This window comes from Pezoporus wallicus, unplaced genomic scaffold (genome assembly GCF_028554395.1).
Source record: "Pezoporus wallicus isolate ANWC-B61680 ecotype Strahan unplaced genomic scaffold, APGP_CSIRO_Pwel_v1 contig_7013, whole genome shotgun sequence".
NCBI classification, from domain to species: domain Eukaryota; kingdom Metazoa; phylum Chordata; class Aves; order Psittaciformes; family Psittacidae; genus Pezoporus; species Pezoporus wallicus.
In genome coordinates, this window is record NW_026639413.1 from 48494 (window position 1) to 61423 (window position 12930).

A 12930-nucleotide genomic window follows, 5' to 3' on the forward strand; every position below is an offset into this window, starting at 1 on the left:
CCCAGGACAGGTTGAGATAATGAAAGATATGACCAGAGAGTGTCTAATTGTATTTGTGATGAACATTCCTTGTTAGAGATTAATAGTCACTCGTCACAATGCTGTTTTATTGGCTCTAAAAGTTGTTGCTCTTGATCTTCAAAATGTCATACCTTACAGGTGGTATTTGCTGTGTTAGGGTTTATCGGCTGGGGACCTTGGGCTAAGGTTCTTGTTTCATTGTACATTATGGCAATGACTTGTAATAAAATAGACTCATTGATCATGAAACTGATCTGGTTTGTGTTCCCAGTGTGGTCACCACCTCCATTCTTTGGGCAGTATATAATAGGAGTGTATAGCAATTACACATTTTTTTCCCCTCCTCAGGTGGTCAGCCTGTGAGGGAGACATTCCCACACACCCTAGTGACAAGTACAGCAGCTACTCAAACTCTGACTACAACAGATAACACAGCTTCTCCAACTCCAAGCACAGCACCTACACCAACCCCAAGGAGAGGTACAGCAGCTACTTAAACTCTGACCGTAGCAGACAGCGCAGCTACTCCAGCTCCAAGTGCAGCAGCTACACCAGCCCCAGTGACAAGTACAGCAACATCATTTGAGAGTTCTGAAGGTTTTGAATGACATTTGGGTACCTTTGAGGCCTGCCTGCTGATTATGATGGGAACCACCTTGTTGACACACATACAGAGTGTGTGTTACCATGACTATTTTGTCTGATCTCAAAAGTTAAGCAGAGTCAGGTTTGGGTCTTGTCTAGGATTAGATGACAACAAAGGAGGACCATGAGATTTTTGCCGAGGCTGGGCACTCATGAGTGGCATGCTGTGGTGTGGGACAGTATGGGAGAATATCTAGTTCACTGGGCCCCTCCAGTGTTTGGAAGCGTGGGAGATGGAAGGCAGCTGTATGGAGACCCCAGCGACAAGTTGCAGAAACTGCTGAAGGGGAGGGTGAATTATTTCATGTCTGGTGGGCCCACGACACTTCAGGCCATCAGGGGAGAGATGCAACATACAGATGGACTCATGATCGAGGGGTGGACTTAGCAATGGACATTATTGCCCAGGTTATTCACAAGTGTGAAAACTGCACACAGCCTCTCCTGCACTGAAAGACTGTTACAAGAGATGGAGCCCAACATCATGGACCGGATGGACTCAGCAGTTTTATAGGGATTGCTCCATGCACTAAGGAATGATCTCTCTCTCTCTCTCTGTGTGGATGTATATATACGTATATAATATGAGATCTGAGCATGACGGGAATGGTATGGAGTAAAAGGTGGATACTGTCCTGAGTTAAGCAGTAGCAGTCATTTTTCTCCTTCTCAGTAGCTGGTGCAGTGCTGTGGTTTTGACTTTCAGCCTGGGAACAGCACTGATAACACCAATGTTTTTAGTTATTGCTCAGTAATGTTTACTCTGACCAAGGACTTCCTGAGTCTCATGCTCTGCCAGGGTGGAGGGGAAGCCAGGGGAAGCAGAGGACATGAGGAAGCAGAGACAGGACACCTGACCCAAACTAACCAAAGAGGTATTTGATACCGCAGCATGTCATGCCCAGTATATAAACTGGGGGCAGTTACACAGAAGGCCTAGATTACTGCTGGGGTTGGGCTGGGTATCGGTCGGTGGGTGGTGAGTGTCTGTATTCTCTTCCCTTGCTATTTCCCATATCATTATTATTATTGGTGGTAGTGGTGGTTTTGTGTTATACCTTAGTTACTGGACTGTTCTTATCTCAACCCATGGGAGTTACATTTTTTCAATTCTCCTCCCCATCCCTCCAGGATCAGGGGGAGGAAGGGAGGAGTGAGTGAGCAAGCTGCATGGCTGACTGGGCTTAAACCACAAAACAGGAAATCCAGGAAATCGTCTAACCAGAATGATAGGTTAGAATGGCATTACTTTCTTACAGTACCTGGTACACGGGGGATTGCTCTGACTATCACGCACACTGAGAAGAGACAGTTTATAGCTTATATGCCTTTATTACATTCATACTCACCAACATTCTGTGAAATGCCCACCAAATTCTCATTACTTATTGCATATGGTAATTTGGGTAGATAAGGCTGTGGTGCAGGCACTGTGAATTTGAGGAGTGATCTCTGGGGTCCTGGTGGTCATCTGAGGAAAAATACCCCCACTCAGTTTACACTTTTATGCAAATCAGTTAGTTAAGGACATTGGAATGCTTGGTTTAGTCTTACGAATTAATTACATGTTCTTGTTTGGTCTAATTTGGGACCCTGAGAGGCTCCTCTAGTTTTCTTTTTCAGCTGTTTACCTATTCTCAGGCCTTATCAACAGCAGGAAGGCCTACATTGGTTTGAGAGAAGACATCTGGTTCTCTTGTTGCATGCCTTCCATATATTGAGAATCCTTGTAGATGTCCATGGCTAAGTCTCTTTATACTATGAAATACTAGTTTAATTCAGTATCAATACTTTATTCCTGTATGGGTCGAAAATGTTCAAAACAGTTATGACCCAAAATCTGAGGAAAAAAAAAATTAATTTTACAGCCTTGTCCATCACCAAAGTGGTTTTCCTCTTCTTGGTCTAACAACCCCGCTTCCTTTATTACTTTTTAGTTGGTGCAGCTGCAGTGTTTGGGGGTTGAGTAGCACCAGCATCTGCGTTGTCGTTTGTGATCAGGGTTTGAGTAGCTGCTGTACTTGTAGTTGGGGTTGGTGTAATTGCTGTGCTTGGAGTCGGAGTAGCTGCGCTGTCTGTTGTGGTCAGGGTTTGAGTGGCTGCTATACTTGTCACTGGGGTTGGTGTAGCTGCTGGATTTGGAGTTAGAGTAGCTGCATTGTCTGTTGCTTTGCCAACAGATCCAGAGACATCTATTTCCCTTTGAAGGTACTGGATAGTGTTGAACAGCGCTCTGTAGGAGTAGGCCAAGCCCTAGCATGTTGCCATGATTTGTCCCTCTCTGGTATGACCAGGATGGCAACACAGCTCATTTAAGTGTTTTACTAATTTTTCCGGATTTTGCACTTGTTCAGTGGTGAAGTTCCAAAGCACTGGAGGGGCTCAATGGCCTAGATACTTACCCATACTAACCCACACACCCCAGAACCCGGGATTCCCAGGTCGTCTCACATTCAAGTACTAACTGAGCCCAACCCTGCTGAACGCAGTCACCCACTGCCACAGATTATGCAGTTGAGTTTCCTGCATTTGGGGAAGTAGCAGATGTCAGCACAGCCGGAGTGCAACGGATGAGCCTCACCTTGGAAAAACCACCTGCCTGATTATGGTGTCTCCCCTGCCAGGTAAGTATACCTTCACCTAATCCTGGTTAAATCCTTGCTTGTTTTTCATGCCTACAGTTCTGCAATTACCTCTTGCAAAACAGTTGTATTATTTACTAAGGGAAAGTACTTTCCCTCTGGCCAAAGCTGCTAAAGAAAGCACAACGCTTCTCACAGGGAGATGTAACAGGTAGCACCTAACACGATGGAATTAATGGCTGTTCCATATAGAACAAATATTTTGTGGGAAAAGAATCATAGGATGGCATAACTTGCACTAGTCTAGTTTGTTGGCTCCCTTTAGGTATTGTAAGACTGCTCTAAGGTCTCCTCTGACCCTTCTCTTCTCCAGGCTGAACAAGCCCAGCTCCCTCCTCCTGCCTCCAGAGCCCTGCAGCACCTCCATGGCTTCCCCTGGACTCGCTCCAACAGCTCCATGTCCCTCTTGTATTGTTGCCCCAGAGCTGGACACAGGACTGCAGGGGGAGTCTCCTGAGAACATAGTAGAGGACGAGAATCCCCTCCCTTGACCTACTGCTCGTGCTCTGGGAATGCAGCCCAGAACAGGGTGGGGCTGTGGGCTCAAACACACACTGCTGGGTCATGGGGAGCTTTTCATAACCCAAAACAATAAAGTCCTTATCCTCAGGGTTGCTTAATCCAGTCTCTCCCAGCCTGTATTTGTTTTGGGGATTGCCCCCAGCCCAGGTGCAGGACCTTGTACATGGCCTTGCTGAACTCTGTGAGGTTCACTCCCTCCCACCTCTGCAGCCTGTCATTGCCACAGAATGGACTCAGAGATCAATATGATCAGAGCAAAAGCCATTTATTACAAAGTATCAACTCCTTATTTATTGTTGCTTACATTTGTTCACAATGATTTGGCACATTATGATTGGATGCATGTCCTTAAGACCCCTAGTAACTAATATATAATTGGCCAGGCACATTTATGAGAACTTGACCCTGAGCTTGCCAACAGTCCACAGTTCTCATAACTCGGTGAATTCCAGCTTCTTCTTATCTTGCTTGCTTAAGCTTCCTCAGGCCTCTCATGGCCTTGCTGTATCTTTCAGGATAATTCAGAGTTCATGTACCAAATATCCATTCTCCTGTGGAGAATGTCATGGTCCCTCTGTATCTCATCCCTTCTCTCTATTGTGTTGACCCACCACACAGGTTGGTGTCATTGGTAAACTTGCTGAAGGTGCCCTCTATCCTGCTGTTGCTGACAAAGATATCTTATGCACATTGTGCGCAAAACCTTTTTAAATAAAGATGTCTCTCTGCAGCAGTATTTAGCTGTCAAAATCCATCACATAGAATTTCTATGGACAGAATATGATTCCAGAAAGAATTATGCTACCTTTTAATCTGATTTGCTGTCTGGATTAAAAGAAATTTCATATGTAGAGAATAACTTTATTTTTAGTATTTCCAAAGAAGAGAAGGCCATTTTGCTGCTCTCATCTCTCATTTGGCTATACACTCAGCTCAGTCCTTTCAGTCTAAAATGCCACCTGCCCATTCTTTTACTACCCATTTCCCAGGAAAAGATTTCATACAATATATGATTTAACTCATAAACTGTCATAGAAAAATGCTGAAAGAAAAACCATAGCATTTCCTTCTATCTCTATAAAACACATGAACATGTGAAGAAGGATGCAAAGTTTTTATCTGCATAATTCTGGGGTGATTCATACTTTTAGAGGTGTTCTGGCAAGAAAAATGTAAAATAATCTGCATTACTTGTAAGCAATAATGTTACAGTGAAATTATGCATTTGTCAGCCCAAACTAGTGATAAGCTATTGCACTCTGTTGGAAATATGGCAGTTTCTATAGGTCTCAGTAGAGATGGCAGTGTTGAACAAACACAAATTTAGGGACAGTTCATGCCCAGAAGACCTTATTATCTAAATTAGTCAGGCTTAAAAAGAGAAAGGGAATATTATAATCTTCATTTTAAAGACAGAGCAGACTGAGATTTTGAGGGATGTAATAACTTCTCATGTTTTTGTACAATGTGACTGTCATAGCACCCCCATGCTCTGTGGGAACTGCAAGCCATCCTGTTCCCACTATGTGGATAATTAAAGAAGAAGAAGAATTGCTGATAGTGCACCTGGGTCTTGAGTAAATCAGGGAGTGTTTGGGTGCAAGGTCGGGCTGGGAAGCAGCCTGGGGAGTGATTGTTTATAGAATGGAGTTTATAGTGACTGAAAACAGTCACTGGGAATGATGTAGCTGCTGTTTGGCTTCGCAGCTCAGACCCGTATCTGTATGCTACATATTACCATGCTTGAGTGAATGAGGTAGAACTAGTTGTGAAAGCAGTGTATGTGTGTGTGTGTGTGTGTGTGTGTTTAGCCTCTTTCTTTACAGATGCTGCAAATGGTGCCCTCCTTGTGTGGTAACTAAACTTCTTGACATTGCTGTGCCTGCACAATCAGACGGGGAATTTCTGGTACCAACATTCTCCTGTTAAAGGTCAGTAATACTCGTTGAACAGGGAATTATGGGATTGCATTAGAAAAATGGGACAAGTAGAATCAGCTGAACAGAAATTATATTTGAAAGTTTTACAAAAATTTTAAAATCCTCTAGATATCATTTGTCTGAGAAGCAAGTAATGAATCTTTTGTTATGGGTGAAAACAACTTGCAACTGGTTTCCAGCAGCAGGGGCGTTTCATACTCGGATATGGGAGAGAGTGGGAGACAGACTCAAAATCGCCTTGGTATGGAGGTTGCTGTTGGTTTAATAGTGACATGTTTTCTTCTCTATTCTGCATTATCTAATTTACAATCTCCTGAGGATATAATTCAGAAACATGATAACACAAATGATCAAAATACTGACAATTTGAAAGAGCGAGGACAGAAATCTTTTCTGAGAAGCCTGATGATCCTTCTTGATCCTGTCTCTGTCAATTCAGAAAAGAAGCAAAATTTATACCCACCTTTGACACCATTAAAGACATTCACATTGAATATTCCTCATGCTGCTCAACCTACATCACCTCCTTTGACTGATCTCTTTAGTTAACTAGAAGGCTACTAAAATATTTATACAAAAATATATGGGGAAAGAGAGGATGGTGATTTTACTGGAGACATGGCTTTCTCTTTTCCTGTATTTTATAAAGCATATGGGCAGGGACAGCAATGACTGAAATGACTGGTACATGTAAATATTCTGTACACAGTATTTAAGGAATTGAAAAAATCAGTGATGGAAAATGGAATTCAAAGTCCTTATATATTAGGTCTGCTAGAAATGATGGCTAGTTCAGGTTCTATGGTGCCACAGTATTGAAACATTTTAATGTGAATGATTTTGACACCTGCTCAATACTTGGTATGGAGATTGGAATATAATAACTTAGTGGCTTTAGAGGTATTAGATAATGTTCAAAGAGGAATACCAATAGATGCTGACATGTTAACAGGCTCCGGGCAACGGTTGCAACCTCATAATCAAATTAATTTAAACCCTCTGGTATTTCAGCAATCTGCCTGTATGGCTGTACAATCCTGGAGGCGAGTACCTAAATCAGGAGAGAAAACTACACCTTTCAAGACTGTTCTCCAAGGGTCTCAGGAAACCTATGTGTCTTTTAAAGACAGATTAAATAATGCTATACAAAGGCAGATTGATAATCCTGAGGTTGCTTATGCACTTTTATTTCAGCTAACATATGAAAATGCAAATGGAGATTGCAAAGCTGCTTTAGCCCCAGTCAGGGAAAAGTTTACAGACATTGCTGAGTTTATTAAAACATGACAGGATATCAGCAACGAGGCTCAGAAAGCTTCTGTATTGGCTGCTGCATTATCAAAATGTACTATGAATCAGCAAAAATGTTTTAACTGTTAACAGGAAGGACATATTAGTAAAATGCGTCCCAGAAAGAAACAAAAGCAGAAAGAAAAAAGTCATGTCAACTCTGTCCCAGATGCAAGAAAGGATATCACTGGAGCAATTAATGTAAATCTAAATTTCATAAGGATGGAAATCCTTTGTCTGGAAACTCCAAGCAGGGGGCAGCAAAACCCGATGCCCCTCAAAATAACAGGTTTTTTTTTGCAGCAAAACCTCCATCTCTGACCTTGCAGCTGCCACAATGGGCAGAACCGGGTTGGATTTGGCAACAAGCACTGACATCAAATTAGATTGCTCCACTGTTAAAGCTATCGCTACCAACGTTTGGGGACCTTTACCAAGTGGATTTATGGGTTTTCTGTTAGGACGCTGAAGTACAGCTCTCCAAGGAGTGAAAGTTCATCCTGGAAGTAATAGATTCGGATTATACAGGAGAAATAAAAATTTTAACGTTTGCCTTAAATGGCAGTTGTATAATTCCAAAAGGACAAAAATTAGCACAACTTGTTTTGATTCCTTACTGGGTGTCAAAAGTAGAAATTAACACAAGGAATAACTCTGGATTTGGAAGCTCTGGGAGAACTGAGGTTTAATTGACTCAGAAACAACTTTTATTGAATTTGCAAATAGAGAATAGAGTCCATAGTGGATTAACAGACACTGGAGCAGATGTTTCCCTTATTTCACAGTCTCAATGGCAGACTGATTGGCCCTTTGAAAAGACTTTAGCAACAGTAGCTGGAATAGGAGGAATACAATCTCCTTTTAAAAGCACTCAAGTCCTCAAAGCTATTGTACCAGATGGTGCTGTAGCTCATTTTCAACCATATATACTGTCATTTTCTATGAATCTTTGGGGAAGAGATTTGCAAATGCAATGGAATTTACTACTTACCACAGAGGGGGCAAATTTATCCTAACGGTCGCTGATCTGAAACCCCTGCTCAGACTTTCATGGTTAACATTAAAAACAGTTTGAGTTGATCAGTGACCTTTAAAAGGGGAAAAATTGGAGCAAGCATATTTATTGGTTGAAGAGCAACTGAAAGCAGGACATATTGTTCCATCTACTAGTCCCTGGAATATACCCAGTTTTGTAATCCCAAAGAAATGAGGGAAATGGAGATTTTTGCAAGATCTGCGTGCAATTAATAATGTAATGTAACCCATGGGGTTTACAACCAGGTTTGCCTAATCCTACTGTGATTCCAGCTAACTGGTTTCTTTGCATTATTGATGTGAAGGATTGTTTTTTTTACAATTCCTTTGCATCCTGCAGATTGTGATCATTTTACTTTTTCTGTGGCTTCAGCCAACTGTGCTGATCTTATGCAAAGGTATCAATGGACTGCTTTGCCAGAAGAAATGATGAACAGTCCAACAGTCTGTCAGCTAGTAGTTTCCACAGCTATATCACCAACTAGGAGCACATTTCCTGAACTGATAAATTATCATTATATGGATGACATTTTGGTCTGTGCAGAAAAGGAACAACAGTCAGAAACCACCATTAATCATATAACAGAAAATTTATGTTGTTTTGGACTACAAATTGCCCAGGAAAAAATACAAAGAATGCCACCCTGGAAATATTTGGGGTGGGTGCTAACTGAAAGAACAGTAAAGCCTCAGAAGCTAAAACTGGCAAACAAAATAAAAAATTTGAATGATTTACAGAAGCTCTTAAGAACTATTAATTGGGTGCATCCTATGTTGGGTGTTACTAATGCCGACTTTGAACTACTCTCATTTATTATGAGAGGACACAGATTTGGATTCTCACCAGCTTGCTCCTAAAGCTATTGATGCTTTGAATATAATGACTCAAAAAATTGAGATGCTACAGGCAGATAGAGTGCATTTACGCTTGCTGATTTCTCTGCTTGCTGTTAATATGCAACAAAGGCCTTTAAGAGTTATATGTCAAATCGACAGTAACTCTGTTTACTTTTTGGAATGATTCTTTTTTTTTGTTATATACACAGAGAAAGACTGTGATAGAACTGTTAGATATGATTGTTGACTTAATCACCAAAAGCCATGTGAGGGTTCAGCGTTTAACAGGCAATGACCCTGCAGAATCATATTTACCATTAACTGCAACAGACTTTCAGTTCCTTTTTGCTCAGACTGTTTTTTTCCAAATAGCATTAGCAGACTTTACAGGAAAAAGAATTTATGGTACTCCAAAACACAAACTGCTGAAAGCTTTCGGAGATTTTGATCTACAGGGGCTATTTGTAATTCAAAAGCAACCCATTCAGGATGCTGAAACCATTTTTGTTGATGGCTCTGGAGAAACTGGCAAAGCTGGTGTGTCTGGTTTGAAAACAATTCCTGGCAATCCTCTGTTATACATGTGGATGGTTCTACGCAGCTTGTTGAAATTGCTGCAGTCTTACATGGGCTACAGTTGCTCTCTGCAGAAAACTTAAATATTGCCTGTATTGCCTGTTCAATTGTTACCACACCTTCCTTTTAGTGTGTGAAAAGAAATGGATAGCCATGCACTTTTTGACATTTTGCTGAGGCTAAAACATTGTTTGGAAACTAGGAATTATTCTGTTTCTATTGGACATGTTAGATTGCATTCCAACCTGCCTGGCCCTTTAACTGCTGGTAATGACATAGCAGACTCCTTGACTGTTAACACTGTGCAGTTTACTTCTGCAGCTGCTTCACATTCCTTTTTTCATTAGAATGCCTCTGCTTTGAAGAAACAGTTTAACCTGTCTTCTTCTCAAGCAAATTGTCAGGTCTTGCTTTGACTGTCAGTCAACAGCTCAGTCCTCATTTGCCATGGGTGTAAATCCTTGTGGCTTAAAGACGAATGAGATTTGGCAAACATTACACACATTGCTTCTTTTGGTGCCCTTAAATATGTACATGTATCTGTTGATACATTTTCACGTATGATTTCAGCTTCTGTCCATAAAGGAGAGAAGGCTAGTGATGTTATCCGGCATTTAACACGTGCATTGGTTACCTCAGGAGTTCCTTTCCAGTTGAAAATGGATAACAGCCCTGCATATAATTCAACAGCATTATCATGATTTTTACAGCAATGGGGTGTCACACATGCCACTGGTATTCCCCACTCCCCTGCAGGCCAGGGGATTGTGGAACCAGCTCACACTGTTCTGAAACCCATGCTATAAAAACAAAAAAGAGGGAATACCAGCCCTCAAGAACAATTAGACAATGCCATCTATACACTGAATTTTTTAAATTGCACTCACTGTTCCATGAATACTCCTGTCACTGCAGTACAACGACATTTTGGCTCTGATAGTTCACCTTCTGAATGTGCTGAAGTGTGGTATTGTGATCCTTTGGGCCTGAAGAAATGGGAAGGGCCTGTGGAAGTGATAATCTGGGGGAGGGGTTACGCTTGTGTCCTCATACTTACAGGTCTGTGGTGGCTGCCTGCAAAGTTTGTCAAGCCATACCATGAGCTGAACAGACAAAGAATCTGATGCCTCAGATGCAGGAGCTGACCTTGAAGACCCCGAGCAGAATGAGGCAGAGGAAGAGAAAAAGGCATGATTTGTAAAACACCACTTGGGGGAAACTGAAAATTCTCTATAACCAGACCGTGTTTAAAGACTTGGACATGTGTGCTTGCAGTGTAGCTATTATTAGGGGCTGTGATTTTGTGTATAAACCACCTGTATTTACAAGCCAGTTGCTAATAAGAAATTAACACCATGTATTGTAGTATAACTCCAACCCCTCTGGGTATGGATTTGTCACATGTAAAAGAGACATTAGAATATGCAAATTTGCAGCAGCTGCTAGAAAATGCTAAGGAAGGAGCTAAAAAAATCCTAATAACTGTACATCACAATGGTTGCATTATAAAGTAGGTAATGGAAAGAATTAAGAGGAAGGGAGAACACCACTGGTAGGGAATTTCTTTGGCTGATCCTTCACTGCCATGAGCTGCACCCTGTAGTAGTTATATTGCTAATGTAAATCTGTGCGTGCTTTGCCACAAGGAATGATGAACAGTCCAACAGTCTGTCAGCTAGTAGTCTCCACAGCTATATCACCAACTAGTTTGCTCTCAGTGACTTGTTATTGGACAAGGAAGATAAAACTCTGCATTAACAACAAGGTGCAAGGACTGAGGTTGACCAAATGACTCCTACCATAGTCAAGGCAAGACTGGGTTGACCTCTGTGTTTGCCACCAAGAAGAACCTTTAGCCCCCACTGTTGGCTGCAACCCAGCAGGTGTTGAGCAGTGGAGACACAGGCCATGCCAGACCTTGATGTGATGGATGGCCTCCCCTGTAATAAGGGGGCCATGCAGGAGGGAAGAGCAGACCAAGTAGCCTGTGGTTGGCACAAGAGATGATTTAGTCCAAATCTCCTGCTCAAGCAGGGTCACCTAAAGCAGGTTTCATCACCCTCACAGTAAAAAAAAACAACAAAAAAACCAAAATAAAAATCAAAAAGTAACTATTATAAATATTAGTAATATTAGAAGTAACTGTTATATTTGAACTTTCCATCTTTAAATGCTAATGTCCAAAAACTGCTCTTCTGTGATTTAAGACTCCTCAAGCAGAGAAGGGGATAAGAAAAGCCAAGGACTGTGGTTTTGGAAGTAACAGCATCTATCTCCAGGTTCCTGAGACTCCCAGTATGTCTGGCCAACACAACGGTGAGATCTTGTCTTTGGATCCTGGACATCACAACTTTGCTTTGCTTTTCCTCCATATCACCTAGAGACTTGTTGCCAACTTGCGGAGAACTGAAATCAAACAAAACAAAAAAGGGGGAGGTGTGGGAACTGCAAGCCATCCTGTTCCCGCTATGTGGATAATTAAGGAAGAAGAATAATAATTGCTGATAGTGCACCTGGGTCTTGAGTAAACCGGGGTGTGTTTGGGTGCAAGGTCGGGCTGGGAAGCAGCCTGGGGAGTGATTGTTTATAGAATGGAGTTTATAGTGACTGAAAACAGTCACTGGGAATGATGTAGTTGCTATTTGGCTTCATAGCTCAGACCCGTATCTGTATGCTATATATTACCATGCCTAACTTCACATTTTGGAAAGCTGGGGACAGTTCCTATATAATGATTCCATGGCAGAGTTCGACTCCGGGTTAGATGAGGCTTGGAGCAACCCGGTCTAGTGGAAAGTGTCCCTTCCCATAGCAGGGGGGCTGGAACTGGATGAGCTTTAAGGTCCTTTCCAACCCAAACCGTTCTATGACGATTCTGATTTATCACACCTACTTCCATCTCAGTGCTCTACCACTTCTATTACAGGTTCATAACCCGAGCAGGTCTTCAATGATGCATGATAACCATGCTTCTTCTGTTCAGAAAAGTATTTGCTTGTTTATTTTGTAAGAAAGAATGAAGAGGGGAGAAATTGAGTTTATGGGAATGGCAGGCAGGTTACAAAATCAGTGATTTAAAAAAAGTGGTGTAGGGGAATTGCAAGATTCCCCAACATCTGCAGTGTGACATTTAGTCTTGTCAGATATAGATTAATGGGGTAAGTTCATAAGTACACAGAATGCAGTTGAAAGTCTGTGGAACTATTTTTGTCACATTTGAATTGTGCATGTGTCTGTCTTTGCTCAGATACAGTGCATTTGTATGAAAATGCCACTCAAATTCTTTTTGCAAAATCAAAGTCTATGATCCTTTTGCATTACTAAGTTTAGTACCAGCTGTCTCTGTTCCTAAGCAAGGTGATAGATTTCCTGAGCTGTGGAGGCAGTGTTCTCACAGGGGAATGGATAATTGGTACATAAAC

The 12930-nt window shown here is 41.7% G+C and overlaps 1 non-coding gene across 1 annotated transcript; it reads right to left on the bottom strand.

Annotated features, from left to right (window-relative positions):
* Positions 1-3130: 3130 nt before the first annotated feature.
* LOC130602084 (U1 spliceosomal RNA) lies at positions 3131-3298 on the bottom strand. Its single transcript, XR_008972813.1, has one exon. It is a non-coding gene; the product is annotated as a U1 spliceosomal RNA (small nuclear RNA).
* Positions 3299-12930: the final 9632 nt, after the last annotated feature.